At 45.9% G+C, this 13417-nt stretch overlaps 1 long non-coding RNA gene across 1 annotated transcript in view; it reads right to left on the bottom strand.

Moving 5' to 3' along the window:
• LOC115460422 overlaps positions 1-10409 on the bottom strand; it is a 35361-nt gene extending 24952 nt beyond the window's left edge. Inside the window, exons 1-3 of the long non-coding RNA XR_003940486.1 lie at positions 10260-10409; positions 9314-9319; positions 684-694 (exon numbers count right to left, since the gene is read on the bottom strand). This is a non-coding gene — a long non-coding RNA (uncharacterized LOC115460422). The remainder of the gene's footprint in view (positions 1-683; positions 695-9313; positions 9320-10259) is intronic.
• Positions 10410-13417: the final 3008 nt, after the last annotated feature.

Raw genomic sequence — 13417 nt, 5'->3', positions numbered from 1 at the left:
ACCTAGAGAGGCTGCAGTGGCTCCTTTGCATAATGTACTGAAGGAAGTCCTTATGCGAAATTGGTCGTTCCCTCTGTCTATCCCGTGATCCCGAAAAAAAAACTGAATCCCAATATCAGATCCACGGGGAACATGGATTGATGAGGTCTCAGCTACCTCACAATTCCATGGTGGTGGACTCCGCTCTCAAAAGAGCCAAGAGCACTAGGGACTATGCCTCGGCATCCCCAGGCAGAGAATCTAGAACCTTGGACTCTTTTGGGAGAAAGGCGTATCAGGCCGCTATGCTCGCTGCCAAAATCCAGACATACCAGCTCTTCATGAGCATCCACTTGCGGAACTCAGTGAGGCAACTGTCTAGCTTGGTTGATGTACTCCCTCCGCAGCAGGCCGAGCCTTTTCGCCAGGTGGTCAGGCAGCAGAAGGCATGTCGAAAATTCCTGGCCAGGGGTATGTTCGACACTTTTGATGTAGCATCCAGGATCGCTGCCCAAGGTAAAGTGATGCGCAGACTCTCATGGCTGCATGTCTCTGACCTGGATCATTCGGTCCAGCAGCGGATGGCGGATGCTCCTTGCCAGGGGGGATAACCTTTTTGGTGAGAAAGTAGAGGATCTAGTTGACCAGCTCAAGAAGCACAATGATGCTATGGATTCTCTCTCCCGCTGGGCGTCTTCTGCTACTACCTCCTCATCTAGGAGGTTTTTTGGAGGGAAGAGGAGTGCTCCCTATTCCTATGCTAGGTGTAGGTACACTCCTGCTTCTCAGCAGCCTGCCCATGCTCAGTCCCAGCGCGCTTGTTCTCGTCAACAGAGTGCAACTAAGGCCACTGTGGCTCCTCAGCAAAAGCAGGGGACGGGCTTTTGACTGGCTCCAGTTCAGCATAGCCTCGGTAAACGTGTCTGTACTGAATGACTTGCCGGTTGGGGAGAGGTTAATGTTTTTTCACCAAAGGTGGCCTCTTATAACTCTGACCGGTGGGTTCTTCAAATTGTCTGGTTAGGATACACCCTCAATCTGGACTCCAAGCCTCTAAATTGCCCACCGAGAGCTCAGTCCTACAGCTCCCAGCACAAGCAGGTACTTGCAGAGGAACTCTCCACCCTTCTACAGGCCCAAGCAGTTGAACCCGTTCCACCAGGGGAAGAAGGGCTCAGATTTTATTCCAGGTACTTCCTTGTGCAAAAGAAAACAGGGGGGATGTGTCCCATCCTAGACCTAAGGGCCCTGAACAAATTTCTTGTCCGAGAGAAGTTCAGGATGGTTTCCCTAGGCAACCTTCTTCCCATGATTCAGGAAAATGATTGACTATGCTCTCTGGGTTTAAAGGATGCTTACACACACATCTCAATACTTCCAGCTCACAGGAAATATCTTCGATTTCGGCTGGGAACACAGCACTTTCAGTACCGTGTACTGCCTTTTGGCCTGATGTCTGCGCCCAGAGTGTTTACCAAATGCCTAGCTGTAGTTGCAGCATTGCTATGCAGACTGGGAGTGCATGTGTTTCCTTATCTCGACGATTGGCTGGTGAAGAGCACCTTGAAGGAAGGTGCTCTTGAGTCAATGCGAATTACTATTAGGTTGCTAGAACTACTGGGGTTCATCATAAATTATCCCAAGTCCCATCTCACACCAGTCCAAAAATTCATTGGAGCTCTACTGAACACTCAGACAGCTCAAGCTTATCTCCCCGAGGCAAGGGCGGACAATCTTCTGTCCCTGGTGTCCACGGTTCGATCGTCTCAGCAGGTTACGGCTCGGCAGATGTTGAGACTTCTGGGGCACATGGCCTCCACAGTTCATGTCACGCCCATGGCACGTCTACATATGAGATCAGCTCAATGGACCCTAGCTTCCCAGTGGTTTCAAGCTGCGGGGGATCTAGAGGATGTAATCCAACTGTCCACCGGCTTTCGGAATTCTCTTCAGTGGTGGATGATTTGATCCAATTTGACCATGGGATGACCATTCCAAGTTCCTCTGCCATGAAAAGTGCTGACAACGGATGCATCTCTCCTGGGGTGGGGAGCTCATGTAGATGGGCTCCACACTCAGGGAGCCTGGTCCTTTCAGGAAAGAGGTCTGCAGATCAACCTCCTGGAATTAAGAGTGATCTGGAACACTCTAAAGGCTTTCAGAGATCGGCTGTCCAACCAAGTAATCTTAATTCAGACAGACAATCAGGTTGCCATGTTTTACACCAACAATAAGGGGAGCACCGGATCTCGCCCTCTGTGTCAGGAAGCCGTCCAGATGTGGCTTTGGGCTCACTGTCACGGCATGTTTCTCCAAGCCACTTATCTGGCAGGCGTAAACAACAGTCTGGCCGACAGGTTGAGCAGGATAATGCAACCTCACGAGTGGTCACTGAACATGGGCGTAGTCCGCAAGATCTTCCGAGCATGGGGCACCCCCTCGGTGGATCTTTTTGCCACTCAGATCAATTACAAGGTCCCTCTGTTCTGTTCCAGACTTCAGGCCCATGACAGACTAGCGTCAGATGCCTTTCTCCTACGTTGGGGGACAGGCCTTCTGTATGCATATCCTCCCATACCTCTAGTAGGGAAGACTTTGCTGAAACTCAAGAAATAGGGAGATTATGGATGCCTGTCAAAGTTCCTTGCTTAGACAAATGGTGACGGAACCCACGAGGGAAGGGTCGATGCTGGATCTAGTGCTCATGAATGGAGTAAGTGTTTCTAATATCCGGGTGGGTGCCCACCTATGTAATAGTGATCATCACACCGTATGGTTTGATATAAGAGCAAAGGCAAGGCGGAGTGCGGACACACAAAACTCAAAGTACTGGATTTCAGATGTACTGATTTTGATAAAATGGGGGAATACCTGAAAAAGGAGCTGTTGAAGTGGGAAGGCGTAGGAGAAGTGGAACCAGTGGCGTCGTGAGGGTAGCTGGTCGCCGCTGCACCCCCCCCCCTCCGGGTGCAGCGTGACGCACCCTCCCCCCTCTGTAGCGCAACCCCCCCCCCCCCCCCCGTGAGAACATACCTGGAAGGCGGTGAGGGCGGGCGGGAGGGCCAATCCGCTGAGTGCACACCGCTGGGGGGTGTCGGCGCCTCGCTGGTTCCTTGCTCTCTTTGCCCCGGAACAGGAAGTAACCTGTTCAGGGGCAGAGAGAGCAAGGAACCAGTGAGGTGCCGACACCCCCCAGCGGTGTGCACTCAGCGGATTGGCCCTCCCGCCCCCCCCCCCTTCCTATGCCACTGAGTGGAACATCAGTTGTCAAAGCTGAAGGCTGCTATAAATATGGCGACTGATCTTTACGCGAGGAAGGTATACAAAACCAAGATAAACAGGAAGCCTATATGATTTTCCAACCAAGTAGCTGAAAAAATAAGAGTAAAAGAGGCTTTGTTCAAGAAATGCAAAAGAACGCAATGAGAGGATCACGGAAAAGATTATCGGATTAAACTCAAAGAAGTGACGAGGGAAATACAGCTAGCGAAAGTGCGAGCGGAAGAAAAAATGGCTAAAGATATAAAAAGAGGTGACAAGACCTTTTTCAGATATATTAGAGAAAGGAGAAAAGATAGGAATGGAATTGCGAGACTGAAAGATAATGAGAATGGTTATGTGGAAAGTGAGGAGGATAAAGCAAATGTGCTAAAGAATTACTTCTCTTTGGTGTTCACAGAGGAAAATCCTGGTGAAGGACCGCGGTTGGCTGCCGAGGGAATATCAGGGGAATGGAGTGGATACCGCGCCATTTACGGAAGAGTTTATAAACAGCTGGAGAATCTGAAGGTGGACAAAGCTATGGATACTGAGAGAGCTCAGAGAGGTCCTGGCAGGACCTCTTAAAGATTTATTTAATAGATCTTTAGAGACAGGAGAGGTTCTGCGAGATTGGAGACAAGCGGATGCGGTCCCTCTTCACAAAAGTGCAGACAGGGAAGAAGTGGGAAACTACAGACTGAAAAATAATGGAATTACTGCTGAAAGAAAGGATAGTTAATTTTCTAGAAGCCAACGGGTTACAGGACCCGAGGCAACATGGCTTTACAAAAGGAAAATCCTGCCAAACAAATCCTATTGACTTCTTTGACTGGGTGACCAACGAACTGGATGAAGGATGTGCGCTAGATGTAATCTACTTGGATTTCAGCAAAGCCTTTGATATGGTCCCCCACAGAAGAATCATGATTAAGCTGTAAGGGCTGAACTTAGGACCAAAAGTGGTGAACTGGATAGGAAACTGGTTGACTGACAGGTGGCAGAGGATGGTGGTAAATGGAAGGTGAGCAGTGGAGTTCCTCAGGGGTCGATGCAGGGGCCAATTCTGTTTAATATATTTGTGAGAGATATTGCTGAAGGGTTGGAAGGAAAGGTTTTCCTTTTTGCGGATGACACGAAGATAGCCAATAGAGTGGATACCCTGGAGGGAGAAGAAACAATGAGAAGGGATCTCCAAAACTTTGAAGAATGGTCGAAGGTCTGGCAGTTAAAATTGTGCCGGGATTGTCTGACGTAAAGACAGTACAGGTCAATGAGCACATTTTGTTGGGACTGAAGGGACCCGTTATAGAAAACACAGCATTCAAGAAAAACAACAAAAAAGAATAAGAAAATTGTCACAACTACAGCCTACAGCTAAGTACTCCTCCTTTAAAAATTGTATTAATCCTGAAGTTGACTGCATAACTTAGAACACAACATACACAGGATAGGGAGGTTGGATCTATGCAATGATGGTAATGGCTGTGAATTACACAACAGGGAAGGGCCTGAAGTCCCCGGGTTGGTGTAATGCACTAATCTGAGCACAAAAAAATAATTTAAAAAATTCTTTTAGATTTGATTCACAGATTTTTGTGATCATTTAGACAAAAAAGGTTTTCCACATTTTGTTGAAGGTAAAATTTAATGCCAAGAAGTCCGGAGTGATGCACTTGGGGTGCAGAAACCCAAACGAGAGATACTGGATAGGAGGGGAGAGATTAGTAAGCTCAACTCAGGAGAGAGACCTTGGGGTGTTGGTGTCAGAGGATATGAAGGTGAAGAAAAAAATGTGACAAACCGACGGCTGTGGCCAGAAGGATGCTAGGGAGGTGTTGATGCCCCTCTACAAGTCGTTGGTGAGGCCCCACTTGGAGTATTGTGTTCAGTTTTGGAAGCCATATCTTGCTAAAGATGTAAAAAGACTGGAAGCGGTGCAAAGAAAAGCTACAAAAATGGTATGGGATTTGCATTGCAAACTGTACGAGGAGAGACTTGCCAACCTGAACATGTATACCTTGGAGGAAAGAAAAAACAGGGGTGACATGATACAGATGTTCAAATATTTGAAAGTTATTAATCCACAAACAAACCTTTTCCAGAGATGGGAAGGTGGTAGAACTAGAGGACATGAATTGAGGTTGAAGGGCGGCAGACTCAGGAGTAATGTCAGGAAGTATTTTTTCATGGAAAGGTTGGTAGATACATGGAATGCCCTCCCACGGGAGGTGGTGGAGATGAAAACGGTAATGGAATTCAAACATGTGTGAGATAAACACAAAGGAATCCTGTTTAGAAGGAATGGATCTATGAAATTTTAGTGGAGATTGGGTGGCAACGCCGGAAATTGGGAAGCAAAACCAGTGATGGGCTGACTTCTACGGTCTACACCCTGATCGTAACTGAATAGATATGGATGGGCTGGAGTGTAAATTTTAAGGGGCTTTGATATTAGCTTCAGAATTTTTAGTACAAGAACAGTGCTGGGCAGACTTCTACGCTCTGTGCCCTGAGAATGGCAAGGACAAATCAAACTCGGGTATTGAATTATTTTGGGGTTCAGTGTCCCCTAGGTTCTGCCTGGTACAGCAGTTCTGCTGTCTAGTACCAGGGAGAACCCCGAGAAGGCTGATTGCATCCCAAGACAGACTCCATTACCGGATAGAATAGTGCACTTATTCTTTAACCAAACCAAGGGATTATTAACAGATGTTAATGAAGAGAAGGAGAGATAGTATAGTTCTAAAGGTTATAAATTTATTTACTTACCAAAGACACCAAAGAATATACAAGTGGCATGTACAATCAATTGGTTGTAAGAATATAGTATCCCAGCTGCAAACTGGTGCTATCTGGATCTTAGTCTTGTGAGATATATTTTACCACTGAAAGGTATACATGGGAAAGCAATTGGGTAATTTGCCAATTCTGTTGCACTTCATTGGTTTCCCCTGGAGAGAGAGTAGAGACCGCCCCTCTCTCTAACTTGAAGCTGGAAGTACGCTGATTTTTATAGGTTTACTCAGGATATGGGTAATATGACAGTAAGCCCATCTGATTGGATCTATTTTAATGTCATGGTTAACACTGATTGGCTATGCTAATGAATAACTTCAAATCTTAGATTTAACCACAAACTTGTGCAATTCCCTTACACCTGGCCAGTGTTGCCAGGTGGGCAGTTTTACCGCCCAATTGGGCGGTTTTCCACGACCCGCCGCAGGAAATTTTTGCCCGCAGCGGGTTGCGGTTTTTTGGGCTTCTTTTTTGTTTTTTTGGCGTTTTTTTCGGCCGCGGGGGGCGGGGTTAGTGACGTTTTGTGCGGGGCCGATGATGTTCTGGGCGGGGCCGATGACGGGGGAGGCGGGGCCGATGATGGCGGGGGCGGGGTTGATGACGGCCGGGGTGGGGGTGTCGGGGGCGGGGTTTGAGTTTGGGCGGGTTTTGGGCTGGATTTAGGCTGGTTTGGGTGGGAAAAAAATTTTCCACCTGGCAACCTTGCACCTGGCCTTTGTTTCCTGTGAAGCCATGTGTGTCCTGTTTTTGAGGTTTTTGCACCCTAGCTCCTTCCTTATTTTTGCTGCATGGTGTGTCCCAATAGCTCATGAGCTTGCTGGAACTTCAGAGTTCAGATTACGGTTAAAGGCCTGTACTTTTCTTGTCATTTTTAGATCCTGAACCAAAGTCTCAGGCCTGGGCTGCCAAATAATTATACAGTATACATATAAAGTATCATATACCATGTAAAATGAGTTTATCTTGTTGGGCAGACTGGATGGACTGTTCAGGACTTTATTTGCTGTCATTTACTATGTTACTATGTTTGTGTACCCAGTTCCCACCACTCAGGGCACGCATTAGGCAGCTACCTAGGCAATCATCAGAACCATGGGTTACATTTATATCTGTGTTGACTTTCTGTGTGACTGTAATTGGGAGAGGAGATGAGAAGGGAAGGATGTTTGAAAAGCACAATTTCTTAATCACTGTGTTACAGTTACTCTGTATAAGTATGCTGCAGCTGTTTGAGCTCCTTCCTTCATAGAAATGTTTTGGGGCATTTTTTTTGGTTGGGGGGGGGGGGGTGTCATTTCTCTTCAGCTTCCCACTACATGCAAAAACAACTTCTATAGCACATGAACTTCCCTCAGCTCACCTCCTCCCTTGACTAGAGATGCCTAGCCCCATTGCCTTCCCATTGGCTGGACCCTACCGAAAGTCTCTACTCCTAGTTACATTGGAAGCAAGCAGGGCGGGCTCACTTACACAGTGGGGAGATTTAGAGAACTGCAGATAAAGGTTTTAAACTCAGAAAAATTTTCAGACACATTTTCTACCTTCTATACGTTAAAAATTCTGTTGAATCCAGAAAAAGGGAAGGAAACCAACAAAGCAGATCAGTAGTAAATGTAAACACATTTTATTAATAAAATAACATCTAGAGTATACTGCCCAACACAGAGCGTGTTTCGCCCAGCAGGGCTGCGTCAGGGGCTACTCATTGATCCCTACTATAAATACTTTCTGATAAATGTGTGTTCTGGTAACAATTAAAGCTTAAAGTTAAAAAAAACCCAGCACAAACCATATGATAACATGTAGAGACTGTCATGCATCCTCACTATTGAGACATGAGGATGCATGACAGTCTCTACATGTTATACTCTAGAAATTATTAATAAAATTTGTTTACATTTACTACTGATCTGCTTCGTTGGTTTCCATCTTGGAGTTTGCGGATCGTTTGCCTTGTTGTTTTCTTGAATCCAGAAAAAAGACTGGCAATTAGCAGTTCTAACATCCTGAGTCCTGAGCAAATCTCACAGGCCTCCATAAATATTGGACCCAAAAGTATGTGTGTGGCTTGCCAATGATTTAATCAGGTCCTGTCCATGGCAACAGATATTAGTTGGGAGTATATATAGCAACCAATAAGAAAACTGTGTGAATCATTCACTAGTTTTCATAATAGAATTAGCAAAGAAAATGAAATATAGATCAAGGACAAGGAAATGTTTGCAATCCCTTTGTGCATGTGTGTCTGTGTTGGTATACATGTATTTATTTGTATTCATCTATCACTGTTGTGTGTTCTGTGCATGTGTTGTGTCTGTGCAGGAGAGTAGCTGGAGGTGGTGCACTTGTGGGGGGGGGGGGTAGTTTGGGAGGCAGGTACAGTTTGGGGTATCTTGGGATAGTTTCAAGGAGCATAGTTTTTGGGAGTGGGGGCAATTTGTGGAATGGTGGGTAGTCACAGGTTAGTAGATTTTGGAGATGGGGCAGTTGTGAGGGGGTAGATTTTGAGGGTGGTTGGAGCAGTTTTAGTGGTATGTTTTAAGGGTGGGTCAGTTTGTGGGATGGTGACACAGTTGTAGGGCAGTACTTTTGGAGGTGTGGCAGTTTGCAGGGTGGTTCTGCAGTTGTGCAGTGGGTAATTTTTGGGTAGTGGAGTATTTGTAGAGTGGTATGCAGTTGTGTGGAGATAGGTGATGGCAGTTGTGCAATGATAGTATTTGGGGTTAATGGCAGGGGATAGTTTTTGCGGTGTAGTTGTGGCGGTTAGTTTCATGGGTGAGGGAAGTTTGTGGGGTGGTAGAGCACTTGCAGGGTTGGTTTTAGGGAGTGGAACAGTTTGCAGGGAGACTTGGCAGTTATGAGGGGTTAGTTTTTGAGGGTGGAGCAATTTGCAGAGTAGTGGAGCAGTTGTAAGATGTAGTGTTTGGGGATGGGCAGTTTGTGGGGTAGTAGTGAAATTGTGATTTTGGGGAGTGGGGTAATTTAAGGGTGGTGGAGGTGTTTGCAGAGTTTTGGGGCAGTTGCAGTGGAGTAGTTGGGTCACCTCAGAGAAGTTTCATACCCATTGAGTGAGAACTGAAGAGGAAAATGGTCCCTCTGGTTAGCAATGAGAGCCTACACACTCTCGAGGAGAGTGTTGCTGCATCAAATATTTGTTCAGCTTTCCTTTCATTTGGCAATGAGAGCTTACACCACTTTTGACCATGAGAGGGGAGTGGTGCTCCACCAGTTTCTCACACAGCCACACAGCGCAGAGAAAGTAAAGTCCGAATTCCACTTTCTGCTACCAAAAAGGTACACGTCATTCCATTTAAGAAGTGTGTGTATGTGGGGGGGGGGGGGGGGGGGGAGTTTGACGATTAATGAGCACATAGCAAGGTGCATCAGGTTTTTAACACTCTGGTTGTGTCCTGTGAAGAGGATTTTCTTACTCTGCTTCCTTGGTCCTTTTCAGAAATTTGCCAGCAATTCATACAGACTATGGCAGGTGATGCTGGCTGTACCCTTGAGACTTTTGAGCAGGCTGTAAATAAAACCCATTATGGTTTGTACAATAATGCTATTTCTGCTCAACAAGTGGCTTGCAGTATGAAGTGTGAACCTGAGAAGAAACCAAGAGAGTATGCTTACCCTTTGAGATAAACTTTCTTCCATCAAGAACCAAGAGGGTGGAGACAGAATTGGTGAGTTCAAGACGTTACCCACTACCCTTAAGGTGCCACTAGCTAACAAACGCAATGAACCTCTATCTTCTCTGTGAACATGTGGAGAGAATTTGAGTCGTACACAAGAGCAAGGCTAAGGAGCAGAATCAAAGTGTTGGTGCTGTGCAAACTTCCTTGTCTCTTGAAAACAACTCTTCTTCTTTTGATTTCCAGAATACATCTAGTGTAGCCCAGAAGGAGCAGGCTGGCAACACATGTTCACAGAGTAAAGAGAACAATCAACAACAGGCCCAACAACAGAAAGTGTAACTGGAGAAGCAGGGCTTCAGTAAAATTCAGGCCCCGGAGGACAAGATAAAGGAGTTAAAGGCCTCACAGGGGCAAGCCACTGCCACCCCGTAGAAAGCCTCAATAGCAGAGGGAGAATATCAGAAGCAAAAGAGAAATCTGCTGGGTTCAAAAGCAGTCTTGGGTCTATCACTGATTCAATGGAAATTTTCAGTGTGCCTTCCTCAGACAATGAAAGTGAATGACTAACCACCTGTATGTCTTGTTCACAGGTTCAAATTGCCAGTGTACAGGGAAGTGCAACATTTTATACCACTGGAGAGCCTTTCTCACGCCACAAGTGACCTGACAGTGGAGAAGGATTGGGCCCCATCCTTGGACTCCATCAGGAAATACCAAATGCAGATGTACACCTTTCCTATTCAGGTATACTACTACTACTACTATTTAACATTTCTAGAGCGCTACAAAGTGTAGGGGTAGGGTGGGTAGGTATAACAGGTGTTTCTGTGTGATGGTATGATAAATTTAGCCATATAGGTCATTTTGATTTTCCAGGGTCTTTTCAAGAGGCTAGAAGTTTCTTTAGGGGGTCAGGATACCTTTGAATTGCTCCTTGTAATTTGCCACTTATGTTCTATGGGAACCAAAACAGTTTGTCACATTGGGCTCACCCTACAGCAGGGGATGCTGACAGTCCAACACCCTGTGATTATTACCAAGTGTCTTGAGGAGGCGAAGTTAATTGGGAATGAACTGTTCAAGAGGTTATGCCCCATTGTGGGCTACATCGACAATGTGGTCTGGACACAGATCAAAACACTTTCCAGTTATTTAGCCTGCAGGGAACAGGACCTACTATTTTCTGCTCAGTCTCATCCCAGAGCTTGTGAGGTTGGTTCTGAAACCATTGAACTGCAGCTGTCACTTGTGCTGCCGTATAATAAAGGATTAAGTTAGGTATTCCTACATGGCCTGTCTTCCTGTCCTGAAAGAGAACTTTCCTGGAAAATCTTGGCTTTTTGTCTTGCCAAGTAAATTTAAAGATGCCATTCTGCAAGGCAGTGGTATAGCCACTAGTGGTCCCAGGTGGCCACCCAATTTCTGTTTAGGCCTACCCAGTGGCAGCACATGTCAGTGTAGCTAGCGGGGATCCTCAAGCCCCTCCAGCCAAAGAGTCCTCTCCAGAGCCTCCCCAAGCTGTTTTAACCCCCTGGAAAGTTGATACATGCTTCCTTCCATCTGCCAGTGCTGAGGGCCCCACTGTGCGTACTGTCAACGACTGTCCTGGTTAGCAGCAGCAAAGGGTTACATAGCCAAGACAAAGAGCATCAGAGAAAGGGGGCAGCCCTACCATGTGCCTCAACCTAAAATAAACAAGTGGAAGAACCTAATGGTTAGTGCAGTGGCCTGAGAACCTGGGGAATTGGGTTTAATTCCTGCTGCAGTTCCTTGTGACTTTGGGCAAGTCACTTAATCTTCCATTGCCTCAGGAACAAAATAAGTGCTGTATATAATGTGTAAACTGCTTTGATTGTAACCATGGAAAGGCAGTATATCAAATCCCATCCCCTTTCCCTTTAAAAAGTCAAAATTACCCCATTAATTCGCAGACAAGCCTTAGGGCTAGGAAAAAAATCCCGTCCCAACCCTGAAAATAGGCCCCAATTTCCATTTTTTCAAGTACACTATTCAGAAAGTCCCAGTGGACTCTATTGAAGGCTTTCTTTGCATCGATATTCAAAAGAAGTATGGGAATTGCTTTTTGCCTAGACACAGAAATTAAGTCTACAATTTGCTGAATATTGGCTTGTCTACCTGGGGATAAACCCCACTCAGTCAAGCTGAATCAACAAGGGCAAAAGTTCTCCAAGTCTGACCCCCATCACTTTAGTCAAAAGCTTCACATCCACATTTAGTACTGAAATAGGGCAATAAGATTGGCAATCAGTTCTGTCCTTACCCTCCTTTGGGATCGTGAAGATCAAGGTCTATAACAGACAGCTTTTTTTCTCTCCTAACTTTATGTGGTTACCTAGCTGGTTAGCAGACTGAATATTGCCAAACTGCACCCCTGGCCCAGCCCTAACCTCACTGGTTGAAGGATGGTTGATTATGAGGAATATTTAGCAGCACTGTCCAATTAAGTGCTTCTGAATATCCCTGCATAGCCAAAACCAAACAATTAGCCAGGAGCCTCTCCTGCCCATTTAAATTGCTTTGAATACCTACCCCCCCCCCCCCCATTCCTTATGAAAGGGTGAAATAGCAAAAAGGGGGTCAGTTGTTCCTATTCTATAGAGATTAGGGATAACTGTTATTGAAATAAATTTTCAGTGGTCTGCCAATCCTCAGGTACTAGAGCTCAAGTATAAAACAACTCCAGAGGAGGGTCAAGAGAACAGTAAAGTAATTGTGGTCAGGAGAGATCTGATAATGAATATTGTTCTTGATGCTGACAGCCTGAAGATAATTTTGAAAGACCCACCTGCTCAGTGAAACCAGCCTGACACCTCCTCCAGTACTTTCCAATCCTCAACTGACCTCAGGATGGAAAGAAATCCACTGAGTTTTCCAGAGTTGCACACTGCCCTTTTCTCTGGGCAACCTATTCCTCAGATTTGTGAGGTGACATATGCTTCAGATATCCAGATTCTAGGCAGAGTACATGATTTCTCTCTTATGGTTCATTTAGCTCAGGGTCAGAAGTTGCTGGACAAACTGGGGGGGGGGGGGGGGGGTTCAATCCCAGTTTTTACTTCAGTGGACTAGGGTTATCCACCTTGCATTAAGGTATCTGGTTCCAGCTTGTTCTTGCTGGTCACAGTCTTCAACTAGAAGAGGTTACAATGACCCCTAGAGAGGCCTTGGGATTTAAGTGTGTCACTTTGTATCATGTGTAATGAGTGTATCTAATTGGGCAGACTGGATGAACCTTATAGGTCTTTATCTGCTGTCATCTACTATCTATGATAAGGAAGGCAAAGAGGGAATTTGAAAAATAGATTGCATTGGAGGCAAAAACACATAGAGGAGCATTTTCGAAAGGGATGTCCAAGTTTTGATTTGGACGTCCTCACAAAACGTCCCGATCCAGGGGCGGGGAAACTCATATTTTTGAAACAAGATGGATGTCCATCTTTCATTTCAAAAATACCATCAGGGACGTCCAAATCCTTAGATTTGGTCATCCCTACACATGGACATTTCTGATTTTCGGCGATAATCGAATCCAAGGACGTCCATCTCAGAAATGACCAAATGCAAGCATTTGGTCGTGGGAGGAGCCAGCATTTCTAGTGCACTGGCCCCCCTGACATGCCAGGACACCAACCGGGCACCCTAGGGGGCACTGCAGTGAACTTCCTAAATTGCTCCCAGGTACATAGCTCCCTTACCTTGTGTGCTGAGCCCCCCAAAACCCACTA

The sequence above is a fragment of the Microcaecilia unicolor genome, chromosome 1 (genome assembly GCF_901765095.1).
Source record: "Microcaecilia unicolor chromosome 1, aMicUni1.1, whole genome shotgun sequence".
NCBI classification, from domain to species: Eukaryota; Metazoa; Chordata; class Amphibia; order Gymnophiona; family Siphonopidae; genus Microcaecilia; species Microcaecilia unicolor.
Note: the sequence above shows the minus strand (reverse complement) of the source record. Positions and strands in the feature narration are given on the sequence as shown.